Below are 14,042 nucleotides of genomic sequence, written 5' to 3' on the forward strand. Positions count from 1 at the left end.
CTGCTGCATTGGGGGCTTGGGGGAACAACACATGATCTGTTGGGATAGACAGTAGTCCAAATATCATGTGACCCCACTTTTTTCACATCTCCCTTAACTGATGTAGTGAATATTCCAACCATGAGGCCTAGTGATTATTAGGGAACACATACTATTGGACTGTAGTCCCATGTGGATGTTACTTCTGTCCACATAGTTCACTATATTTCATTGCATGCATGCAGCAGATCCATACATAAAATACCATATTATAGTAATCCTTACAAGTAGTGTGCAAGTTAGAGACTTACCTTGTGAATGCAGCAGTTGACAGAACTGTAGTTCAGGGCTGCCTCTGTGTGATGCATGCAATACACAGCCAATACATGGATGGGTACAGGTTGTGTGGGTTATCTGGCATCAACAATTTTAATATATGCATGTGTTTAAGAGTAAGTTGTCAGTCCCTAGGATCCTAGGTTGTCAGTGAATGTGCTATGCATTGTCTCTTAGCCAAAGCCAGGGAGTACTGTGCATGCCTACATCTGCCTACAAGGACATCATCAGGGGGTTCCTCCTCCAAATCCTCATGTGAATTGGTCTGTGGTGAACTAGGTACTGGTGGGGTGCTGTGTATCCCTTTCCTTTGCTGATTTTGCTGCAGCTGTTTCTGCAGGATCATATTGAGTAGCATGGCACATACTGTGAATATCTATGCACATGTGGTTGGTGTAAACTGCAGGGCTTCACCAGATATATCGAAGCACCAGAACTGTGACTTCATAAGCCCACACACATGCTCTATGATGTTCCTAGTTTGTGAGTGTGCCTCATTATGGAGTTCTTCTGTGGCTGTGTGTGCATTTCTGATGGGTGTTATCATCCACTGTTCCAGTGTGTAGCCAGCATTCCCCAGTAAATGGCCATATAGGATGTCCCCCCGGCAAACATCTGGTAAAGCTGTGATTCATGCCAGCTATGGGAGTTGTGATAACTGCCAGGGCTGCTAGCATGCACATTCATGATAATGCCCTGGGCATTGCACATGACCTAGCAGTTGATGGAGTGGTACCCCATGTGGTTGATGTAAATTCGACCCTCCTCACTGGGTGGTGCTTTGATATGTACATTAGTGTAATCTTTAGCAACCAGTACCCCATGGTAGTGTGCTACATGGTAGAAGTGTTGGATACTGCTGGCCCTCACCTCAAGGGTGAGGGGGAAATTAATGTGCCCACTGGCATGTGGTAGGATGACATCCAGGAACTGGTGGAGTACCCTGGATGCTGATGCCTGTGAGACTCCCATCTTTTCCCCAGTTGGTCTTTGGAGAGTACCTGTAGCTAATATCCTAAGGGCTACACATACCTTTGTTTACACTGGGATGGGTTCCCCTATGTTGGCTTTGGGTCTGAGTTAAGGGCGGCAAGGCTCAATGAATTCTTGTAGTACATCCCTGTTTACCCTGTAGCACTCTACAATATCCAGCTTGTGTAGCTCCTAGAAGGTTACCCTGGGCCTGAACACTCTTCTCCTTCTCAGTCTAGGCCTATTGTCAGCAGCATTAGCACTGACTTCAGTATCTAGCACATACAGATGTAGCAGACCTGCAGCAGCCCCTAGCATTCTTTCAGTTAAAATTCCCAAGTCTGTACTTCAATGGTGCAGATTATGGGGGAAAAATCAGATTGTAGGGTTTATGTGTACTTTATAGTGCTCTGCTGTAGGTGCTGACTGTGTGATTGGCTACCGATGATGTATTGCACCTACCTAGTATATCACTAACATCATTTAATGGCCTTAGTTTAAGTTAAACATGGGTCAACACTAATTGATATGTCATTGGCTTATAAACACACGCAGCACTGTGGCATGCCTCGCAAACATGCACCCCATAGGTAAACGAAGCTTATCAGTCAGTGTACATACCACCCCAGACTTCCAAGCTCAGTACAGTAGCGTGCTGTACAAACACACGGAATCATGTGCCCCCTAGCTAAACAAAGCTTATGTTAGTGTACACCCCCCCCCCCGAAAGGACACTCTCAGCACACCTGCAATCAGCCTAGAAGTCATTGGACACACCCTCCCCTGATGTCAGCTACCTCCTCTGTAAACACCAACATGGTTCTCTGCCTACACAGAGGGGATATGTGGACACAATTACCCCTTTATGCTATTCAGTAACTCCACCTCATTTTCATAGAGATCTGTGCTCACAGCCTGGAAACTACATGCTTCAAAGCCCTACCACATTAGCAATGGCACCAAGAGACCATTACAGATACTCCATGCAAGGTCCTGTAATATATTCCTGTCACATAACATTAATTTTATTTTTCCAATTTTTTTTTTTTAATTTTTTTTATAAAGCATATTTGCACACTGCGGCACACCATGCAAACATGACAATATTATTAAAACAATAAAATTAATTTAACTTATTTCCTTTAATTTTTAGACACACAGGGGGATAGTTTCACTCATACCTGTGTGTGGTATGCCATTTCTGTCTCGCTTTCTACATTTTTACAGCTCCTTTTGTCTTTTCACAATCCTGTACACGGAATACGGACACTGTCACAGGGTCTGCAGAGCTGCCTATCTGCTTACTGGATCACTCTACCTGCATCATTTTCATGAGATTTACCTGCTTATGAGGTGATTTGCATGCCACAGAACTTCCTCTGCTGGAGTGTCCATGTGCACTTCCCAGCACTGCTTATGGATCACAAACCTGCTTACTTTCATGTAAGCAGAGTGGCACGATGCCTACATGAAAAAGACCATGTAGGCTTTATTAAATTACCCCATTATGATCATAACTGAAATAATGCAGTGTAAGAAAAAATAATGACATAGTAACAACAATGTTTCTAGGTATCTCTAATTTCCTTTTGAAAGCAGTAAACAACACAAACAACAAAACAGTGCCTTCTACATTTCTAACATTAAAATATAATTGTAATTTCGTACTTCCTTTTTCTGTTTCTAACAGCATCACCTTTGATGCTAACAGACAAATGGGAAGCTTAGTGTTTCTTCTAGTTTTGCTGTACTTAATGACAAGCTTCACAGCTGATTTACAATAAGACTTATAATACGTAAAATTGCTTGATTGCATTGATAAAATTGTTATTAAGTCACAGAGCATTAGATGAGACGGTATTTATTTTTTTTTTGGCTTTAGAAAGCCTGCTTTCCCATTTTACCTGGAATGCACTACAATCTATATGACCTACAAGTTTTCATAATGAGAGACTTGCAACAGCCTATGAAGGACTGTTACAGTCTATCCCCCGGATTTACTAATCTTCCATGCAGGACTAATCTAGCCCTGCATGGAAGCGGCAGTTTAAGAGGAGGACGCCAGTGCGCCATGCATATTAATGAAGGTGCGCTGCCTGAACTCCTAATTCTACACGGAGCGTGGACGAGTGCAGGGAGCGTGTCTGAGAGCAGAGCTCTCAGAATAAACACGCCCCTGCAAAGTAGAACAGAAGAATGTGTAAATAAATGAGCGAGACCGCTCATAAGTGTCCGCATATTCCCACCAACAGTCCCTATGTGTTTAACAGCAACAGTACATTGAAATAAAATGAAGAAACCCTTTTATTTATTTTTTTTAAAACCCCGAGTACAGCTAACCATAGGTGTGCGGGTTTGACCATCGCTTAGCTACAGTTAAAGCAGCTTAAAGGGCTGAAGAGGATAACAAGGAATATATATGTAAATGAAACAGCACTGCAATAGTGTAGTGGTTAGAGCATCCACCTACCTAACAGGCATTCCCGGTTTGAGTCCCACTACAGCACATATCATTTTCCATGTGAAATCTGTATATGAACATATTTTTACATCTTTTCGCCGTATAACCTACATAATAACATTTAAATGTGAAGTGGAGTACTGCATTAAATGCACTTGTGAAGTGTCAGTGTCATAATGAATAAGGGACTAGTAAGCAGGTTTAAGCAAAAATAAGCAGTAGTAAGTATGTTTAAGTGCGTTGGCACGGGGGTAAGCATTACCTACACAGAGTAAGCAACTTAGAAGTTGAGTGTATGAAACTGTAACCAGTGGTTAGCAGTGCTTACCATCATGCAAAATCGTGCAAACTCACTCACAATTGCTTTAAAGTGCCTTAATCACTCTGTATCCAACGGCCCATGTTCTGCCCAGCAACAAAATAAACTGTCTCTGCAAACTCAGGACCTTGTATACTATATGAACCACTAAGCCATCATAGCAATAGATATGAATGAGGTATCAGCAAACTAATCCTCACCACAGGAAAACCAAACCAAACATGTGAACTGAATCTATGTACAGTGTGAAGTGGTATAACCTACAAAACATAAATATGTGAATTGGAGTACTGCAGTAAGCATAGATCTGAGGTGTGATTGTAATAATGTGTAGAATTCCCCAGGTCCCCATACAGAGTATGTACACATGAATCACAGATACCAGACACATATATAACCTGTAATGAAGAATAAATCATTGCCAAATGGCAAATATAGTGCTAATTAAATATTAAGCAATGCTAACTGCAGCACAAAGTGTAAGCAATGTGTAGAGAAGCCAATTCAGTCTGCCTAGTGGTATACCTCTTTAAGCAGTGCCAACCTTATGTAAGCAGGTGTGCCCATAGCTTAGCCTTTACAAAACCGACCAATCATGGGAAAGTGCGGGAAAATTGCCATATTTAAACCCCACAGGCGGGAATACTTCTCATAACTGGTTGCAGTTTCCTACTTCAGGCAGAATGGCTGGTGTGGGTGAAGGCACTCGATTTACAGCGCAGAGCTGGGGCATCCAGGAGTCAAAAATCATGGTATGGCTCCTGGTAAAACACCATGATCAGAGACTACTGCAAGGTCAGTACCAGGGCTCGCAGTATAAAATGGAGGCCTGGGACAGTCTCGCCCGTGACCTCACCAGTGCCACAAGTATTCCTCAGACTGGTGAGCAGGTCTGGCACCACCATGCTGACCTGAAGCGGTGGAGGGGGGTGTACTGGAACAGTGGATCCAGGAGTCTTGGCAGATGCCCAATGCCCCAGGACTGAGTAATACTCATTCTACTAAGTAGTAAATAATTGCCTAGCTTGTGTATACTATGGATAGGTATGGCTAAATATCACTGCATTTCGCTGACAGCTGCAGATGAGCAGGCTGCGAACCAGCAAGCCCATGATGCTAGGCTGCAAAGGCTGCGCTACAAGGCAGGTTAGTAATCAGTCTGCATGTACTGTCATAACAAATAAATATAAGAGCCTTAGAAAGTGTTGTACCAGTAGAAATAAATGTGTAATAGTCTGTGAATAAAGGTATAACCCCTGGAGTGCTTCTGTCTACTCTTCTCTCATATGTTGGCGATCTGTTCCATACTATAAATAGTACTGTTGTATCTTAAGCAGTGTCACTCACACTGTGGTATGCAGATAAAATGGGCATGAAGTCCTGCATAACAATGTTGGAAGTGCCAAGAGGTCAGTTATATTGTACAAGTTAGGGAGACTTAGATAGAAAACAGTCGAAAGCTATACATCAGTTCCCTGATAGCACAGTGTACTGTGATGTTAGCTATAATATTTTGTCACACACAGCAGGGGGTTGAATCCCGGGAGTGCTACTAAGTTGTATGCATAATCATACCCCACAACTGTACAGATTTTGATACAATGTTCAGATAGAAAGCTGTATGCATACTTACACCCAACAACAGTACAGAATTTGCTAGAATGTTCAAATTGTAAGTTGCATGCATATTCATACCCCACAACTGTTGCAATCTGTCCAGCATGTCCAGATAAATGGCCCTTATCACCAGCTTAGTACCTGTTCCCCTGAAAATCAAGTGTGATGTTCCAAGAATTGTAGGCAGCTGTCAATCACATATAACTGATATTCAAATGTGTACATAGAGATTGAATATGGAAACAAACCTGTCATTCTAGAACCTCACCCAAAGTGTATGACAGCAATTCTCAACATATGTTGCATTAACACCTGCAGCCTGTCGCACCTGTATGTAAGACATAGGTCACATATATAATAATGTATAAACATACCAGTGTACAATATAAGGCCATTGTGTAGTGTAATAATACATGTAAGAGAAAGACCACTGCAGTGACTAAGAATGTTGTGAAAACTACAAGGATATATTAGTTGTTAATTGAACTCTCTCTCTCTCTTACCCCTACCATATGTGCATAATAACTCAATGACACTCCTCAAATGGTATGTGTACACTCCAACCTCTTGTGGGAACATATGTCCTAATGGTTTATAAATATTCACATTTGTTTCTATGCATGTGCCATGTTAAAATACACCCATATTGGTGGCCTGTTGCCATCAATGAAACCTGCATGCTCCTGTAATGGCCACTGTTGTTCCATATATGCATGTGATCTGCTTGCTCTGCAACTGTGATAATTCTGGTGTGTTGGGTTAATGGTAAAACCTATGCATGCTGTTATAACTAATCCTGAATGTTGTTGACTGTTACTAACCCATATATGTCATAAACCTGTGACAACACAGCTCATATGGGAAGGCCGGTCCCAGTGGACCCACATGTCCCACCTCAACTGGCCATGGCACCGGGCACCAGCACATCTGGGGCCCAGCCTGGGATCTCCTCCTCCGTGGGCCCTGCACCACCTTCAGGTGGAACCGCTGCAGGGGATGGGGATCACCCCCCCCAGAGTGGGTGCAGAGGGGAACCTGTCACCCGTCAACATGTCCGGGCCATGGTGCATAAGGAGCTTGATCTGGAATATCGAGAGTAGCTACGCCAGCTTGAGGGCTGAGTGGTGCTTTAGAGGGTGAGCCTGCCCCTCCTACACAGCCCCCAGACCATCCACCTTCGGGGCTGTGAAGGTGCAGTGGTGACTGCCCATGGGTGGGGACCTCAGTCCCACTGTTTCCAGTTGGGAGTTCATAGGCTTGCAACTTCCAAACCCCCCTCCCAATCCAAGGTGTTTACCCCCCACATGTGTCATATACCAGCCCTGTATGTGTCTTGTGTGTCTTGTTGGTAACCTACCCAACCTACCACCCCAAATATACCTACTACCCCTCCCCAACATCCCACTCTCACCTGATAAAAAGAAGAAAAAGGGCAATCTGTTCCCACAAAAAAAATCTCGCCCCCTATAAATAGCTGTCCATTTTCGCACATCCACTGGACACATGTAATCTGGTCTAATTGGCATCACAATGAATATATATTGTCCTCACCCCTCTCCCAGGTGTTTGAAGGTCCAAATGTACCTGCAAATATAGTGTATATGCACAGCTGTTGCTGTAGAAGAAATGGGCAGCTATGGACCTTTCCGATACCCTTCCTGCACATGCCTAACTATTTTCCCTACTGTCTTTCCTTCTTTGTGCCCCATTTTTCACCACTTTCTTATCAACCCCTTTTTCTTTTCTTTTAAAGGAATTAGCATGGGGGGTAAGTGGCAGTAAGCACTGTTAAGCAGTGGTAAGCAGGATTGCTTGGGTTTGCATAGGGGTAAGCTATGCCTACACAGGTTGAGAAATCTGAAGCTAACCGACTGTAAGAAAACATAAGTAGAGGTTGGCAGTGCTTACTGTCCCGCAAACTCACACAAACCCACTTACAACTACTTAAAAGTGCCTCAGTCACTCTGTAGTCAACGTCCCATGTTCTGCCCAGCAACAAAATAAGCTGCCTCTGCCAGTATCAAACCTATGACCCGGCACACCATAGCCAAAGTGATTTACCACTAAGCCATCTCAGATATACATGCTCTTCATGTATTCACAAGCATATCATCCAGCCCAGTCATTCAACAGTACAGAGAATGTGTTCCAACATGTAGATGTATGTGTGTGAGTGAATATATTAATGTCTAAACAGGTACAACATATACATATATGTATATATCTATATATATATATATATATATATATATATATATATATATATATATGTATGTATGCATATATATATATGTATATATATATATATATATATATATGTATATATATTATATATAAATATGTATGAACATATAAACATGAAAATGCCTACATGTATAGATATATATGTCCTCATCTACATGTCTACAAATATAGGGCAGGTTATATATATATATATATATATATATATATATATATATATATATATATATATGTCATCAGATATATATATATATATATCTATATATATATCTATATATATATATATATATATATATATATATATATATATATATATATATATATTTATACATATATAGGTATATACGGACATACATCTGTAGATAATATGGAAATAACAAAAGATGTACGTCCTCATGCAACGTTAATGGGGTTGAGAGGCCTCACACAATATACGTCTGGTACAAATAGGTATACACCCCCAGCCAAGCACAACCCCCCTGTAATACAGTACCAAGTGTTGCAGATCCCATAACCAGGACCAGACATGACATGGCCATCCCTAGGATACATATACACAGACACATATATGCAGATACAGGTGTGTATATATATATATATATATATATATATATATATATATATATATATATAGATAGATATATATATGATATATATATATATATATATATATATATATATATATATATATATATATAGCTATACATATATATAAATATATATGTAACTACAAATACACACACACAGATGTGTACAGTGATATACATATGTAGTACATGCACACAATATGGAGCAGCCAGTTTTCCTACAGTCACCAGCTTACCAACTGGAAACTGTATGAGCCACCCATACGAATGACATTCATAGCCTGCAACATATACCCACAGAGATATCAAAGGGTATAACACCACACACAGGTGTGCATAAAGCATGTGAAAGCTTTATTTGTGTACTATGACAGTTATATATGTCATGTCATATAGCTGTTTAGACTCTGACATCCATATGAACAGTGTAATGCAACTGTGAAACAGTTATACTAAGACAGTAGTCTGGAAAGGTTGACATATGTTGCTGTCCAGGCCGAGGCTTTCAAGTAGTACATCAGTAATGACAGACTAGGCCACAGCATACCAGACAATCAACAGTACGTAATGTAGATGTATAGGTTAGCAGCCTCTATCTACACTCTGTACACAATCCTTAGGGGATACAGACCCCAGAAGACACAATGGGATGTATCTGTTACATAACAAGGCATACCTGACACCATCACAATTACACTGACAAACAGAACATCCCGTATGGCAGGAGGCAGTAGGCCTACATTCACCCAAGGTGGATTGTATGGTAAAGTACACCCAGATACCTTAAGGCAGCTTAGCCCAGATACCCACACATGTTGTAACAGCCTAGGTTAGTCATGGTGCACCCCCCCATACTCACTAATACTGGGCCATATACCACTGTTACATACACTGGCCTCTGGAGTGCATTTGGGCACACATGTATTGTGTAGGTGAAACCCACACATATATGGCCCCAACCCCCCAGTATGTGTAGAGGACACAACAGCAGTGGAGTGATGGCAGGAATGACAGCATGACATACACACAGCCTACTACATACAACCCCTGACAGCATGTCATATGTGCAAAGCTCGGTATGTAGGTGGGGGGCAGAGGCTGGAACACAGGCACATATGTGTAAAACTGTTGTCATACAGTAAGCAAGATATGTATATGTGTACATATCTGTATGGATATATGTATACTTATATATACATATATCTTCGGCATATGTCCTGCACATGGAGTGGAGCCTTACCTCAGCCCCAATAGTCCCAACCTCTTAGTGCAAGGGGATGTCACGTATGTAGTGCAGGTATATTTGTAGACTATTGCTACTGTAATTGGGAATGTCTTCACAGAAATAGTGAGGCCACATCTGCTGTTAACATGTGTGCCATTGGCTACTTACAGACATCCTAAGGTCATCATAGTACAGTACCACTGCTAGCACAGTAATGCCCCTGTGGACTACAGCTGCGATATGGCCAATATATGTGGACAGTCTGACACACTCAGGTCAGTCCAGGGGTATACACAGAACCCCTTCATGCAAGACATGTGGACCAGGCCTGTCAATGTGGATGTTAACAGCCATGTAGAGAGGTATAACACGTACATACTGGTATACATTTGCCCCCATAGGTTATGCATTCATACACCCCTGTCTGTCCTGACACTTAATAACTGCTGGTACAGAGGTACTGTGGCCTCATACTATCCACTAGTTACTGACATACATCTGAACAGCATCCCACTGCGTTGTCTGTCATACATGACTGTGATAGTGGCCAGGCAGCAGTACATCTGGCAAGTATCTGGACATGACATCTCACTGGATAAGTAGAGTAAGCTGCTAGGCATGTAACAAAGCACAGTGCAGGCTACATGCAGACTGGCTCAACACTGGGCTACATCTCCTATGTGGGAATACACATGTACCTGCATAGATAGCAGGCTCTACAGGCATGTTGCATCACAGAGTAACAGACACCTGTATGAAAGTGCATAACCACAACCAATGTGAACACAGCCACAGCCACATATGGTAAGCTATTACAGTATAAGGACTATCTGATGTACACCATCCTTATATGAGCCACTCACAAAACAACCCTACATATACTGGGCTGCTACACAGTGTGGTCTGATGGCTGTCTGTGGTTTGGGACATGTGTGCGTTTGCATCTACAAACATGTAAGCGGATAGGGTGACATACAGTGGAGCAGCATGTAACATCAGATAGAACAGGACCAAGAACAATGACATCTACCACAGTCTCTACACAGGCCAAGGTACATATGCACTATGCACACACTATCGACAATTACCAGACTTACACATACCTCAGTACTGTGCACACAACCACAGAATGTCCTCAAATACAACCCCTACTATACCTAACATGTGTAGCAGTCTGATATATCACTGGCTTGTTATCAGATATGCTGTCAATGAATATGGTGTACAGAACATATGCACCCCCTACTGCATGACATATGTACAAAGATTGACAGGGTTGTGGCTGGAGGCACAAACACAGGGCCAATATTGACATGTCACCGTGATGACCTCATACATTTCCTGTTGTAGCAGGGTTTGATGCAACATATGTCCTATGAGGGTTATGACATCAGTACCTCTCCTGGTTGTCACCATCTACTGACTGCAATCCTCACACTACCTTCTGCAGTTGAGAGATAGATGCTCTGTGGGTAAAACAAGGAACAGAAGGCACCACACACTGCCCAGTCTGCAGATGACCCTACAGATGGGGATTCCTCATAAACATAGCACCGACATGACATGTATTAAAACATGTAGGACAGCCATATCCACACACACCCTGTTAAACCAATATTACCTCAAATGCAGTATAGCAGCACTTACAGTCTGTAGTCAGGTCAGGCACATCCCCCTCCTGTGTGTTGGCCTGTTTCCACAGTGTATATTGTCAAAGATAAGTCCCCAGTCCAGCTGTGATGCTGTTTGCCAAACAACAGATCTAGTTCCTGCTCACAGTGAATGAAAAGGCCCAACACCAACATGATGTTCTAGATATTGGAGTGTGTTTCCATGCAATTGGCTATGGGAATGTTACCACAGCTGTTCCACATGCAATCAGCTATAGGAGGTCTGTAATCCATGCAGAGGCCATCAGCTGATCATGAGCATCACTGACAATACCCATGCCGCTGCCTAAGCAAAGCAGGTGTAAGTCTCCACATCCACCAGAGAGGGAGTGAGAGAGGCAGACAGAGGCAAAGATAAGTCAGGGTGGGTTGGGAGAGTAAAAGGTAAACATGTTTCTGTCACACACCTACCAGTCTAGGGTATCGAACCCGTGACTGACTATGTACGGATATCACATCTGTTATCCCTGCATGGTGGATATTGTGAATTATGCTAGGGGCACCATATAAGAAAGTTTAAAAACACATTCACCATTGTGTCCAGTTGTTACACACTCACAACCACCTCCATGCAGGACAAGAATAACAAACATCAAGACACACACACACACACACACACACACACACACCTGGGATTAGAACTCCTACCTAATTAGTTATTACACTACAGCACTATGCCATTATAGAACACACCACAGAGATTAGTGGAGTATTCTTTCCCAAAGGGTTTAATTCACAGTGAGTGACATCAGCAGGATGAGCAAAGTAGGCCAAATGAATTGTAGTGAGTGCCAAACAGGCATTGCTCTCTACACAGGCATAGGAACAGACACAAAAGCATCCACAACTCCCATGTGTGAGAATATATCCCTGACCAGAGTTTTATATCACACTACAGCATTACGCTGTTATAGCACTCACCAAAGAGGCTGCTGGAGTACTCCTTTCCCAAAGGTGTACTTCACAGTAATTGACATCAGCAGGATTGCCAGAGTAGGGCATTTTAATTGTATTGAGTGTGACTAACGGAAATCGCCCTAATTAGTCTGTATGCATTAATCACCATTCTGGCCAGAACAAAATTAACCTGCCTTTGCAGGTCATGACCCCAGGCCCTGTACACTACAGTCACAATAACTAACCACTAAGCCATCACAACAGTACATGGGATTGCGGTTCCACCAAAATAATCCCACCATAGGCTAATCAAATGGAACATGTATAAGGAATGTATATACAGTTGTCCATAAAAGACCTCTCCAAAGCCAGCTTCATGCAACTCAAGGCAGAAGTGACAATGTTTGTGACACTCATGGAGACAGGAGCTGACAGTTCAACTGATGAATCCTGGACTAAGGCACTGTATGAGCACAGCCACTTGTGCATGATTCCTGGCATCCCACATAGAACCACGACGTTCACCTCCCAAATAATCATGTAAGTCTGGTGGTCTCCTGCCATTAACAGAGTATACAACAGATGGTAGACACTGTTGAAGTAATAAGGGTAATCCAAGGATGCAAACAACCCCCTTACCAGCCCCAGTAAGACGTTGAGATCCCTCATGGAATCCTCCAAAACAGGCTATGTAACAAAAATCGACACAGATTCCACAGACAACCACACAGCATTCTATAGTTATGTCCGAATTCTAACAGGCAATGCTCAGAAGTGCTCTGAGCTGCAACAGAATGGCATTACATAGGCTTCTGTCATGGAATGTGCCAATATCCTGGCAAATTGATTTAGTATCAAATTTACCCCCTCTCACCCCCAAAAGTGCCCATGTCGATACGAAATGGGTTCCATCACCCAGTAATCATGGCCACACAGGCAGAAAACGCACTACCCACAGCTAAGAATACAGCATGCATGGGACCAGATGACATCCTTGGCTGTGTACTACATGAACTACAAAATGAAATGTCAGCTTACCTAACTGTCATGTGTAATCATAGCCTTGCATCAGGCCTGGTACCCACTGAGTGGTGTACAGCTGCAGTTATCCCACTCCACAAGAGGGGATCCACCTGTGATCCCTGGAACTATCATCACATCAGTCTGACGAGCCTGATCTGCATGGCCATAGAATGCATTATCAGGGATGTTTTGAACGCAGACATTGGCAACCCTCAAACACTGGACCCCACACAGATTGGGCTCATGGAGGGCCAGTCTTGTCTCCTGTAACTGATTGACTGCTTTGACTCCATCTGCATAGCTGTTGAAGAAGGTAAGGTAGTCCAAAAAGCCTATGTGGACCTTGCCAAGCTCTTCAACACCATCCCCCAGTCTGGAAACATAGATTAACATACTAATCCGGCCATACATCCCTATGCCACTTGATGGTTTGCCACATGGCTTACTGACAGAACCCAAACTGTAGGTGTAACTGACTCCAAATCCATCCTCAGACACGTGATAAGTGGAGTACCTCAGGGTTCAGTCCTGGGACCACTGTTGCTTGGCATCTACATCTCTGAAGTACAGGGTAACAGTATAGGACTCTGGCTAATAAAGGTAACAGATGACTGCAAAATGGGAGTCATTATGAGCCTGACTGTACTGCATGATATGTTACTGATACCAGCCTGACATCATACAGGTGGGATGGATTACTGTTAACATCTTGTGC

This window comes from Protopterus annectens, chromosome 1.part1 (genome assembly GCF_019279795.1).
Source record: "Protopterus annectens isolate FY-2018-M chromosome 1.part1, PAN1.0, whole genome shotgun sequence".
Lineage (NCBI taxonomy): Eukaryota > Metazoa > Chordata > Ceratodontiformes > Protopteridae > Protopterus > Protopterus annectens.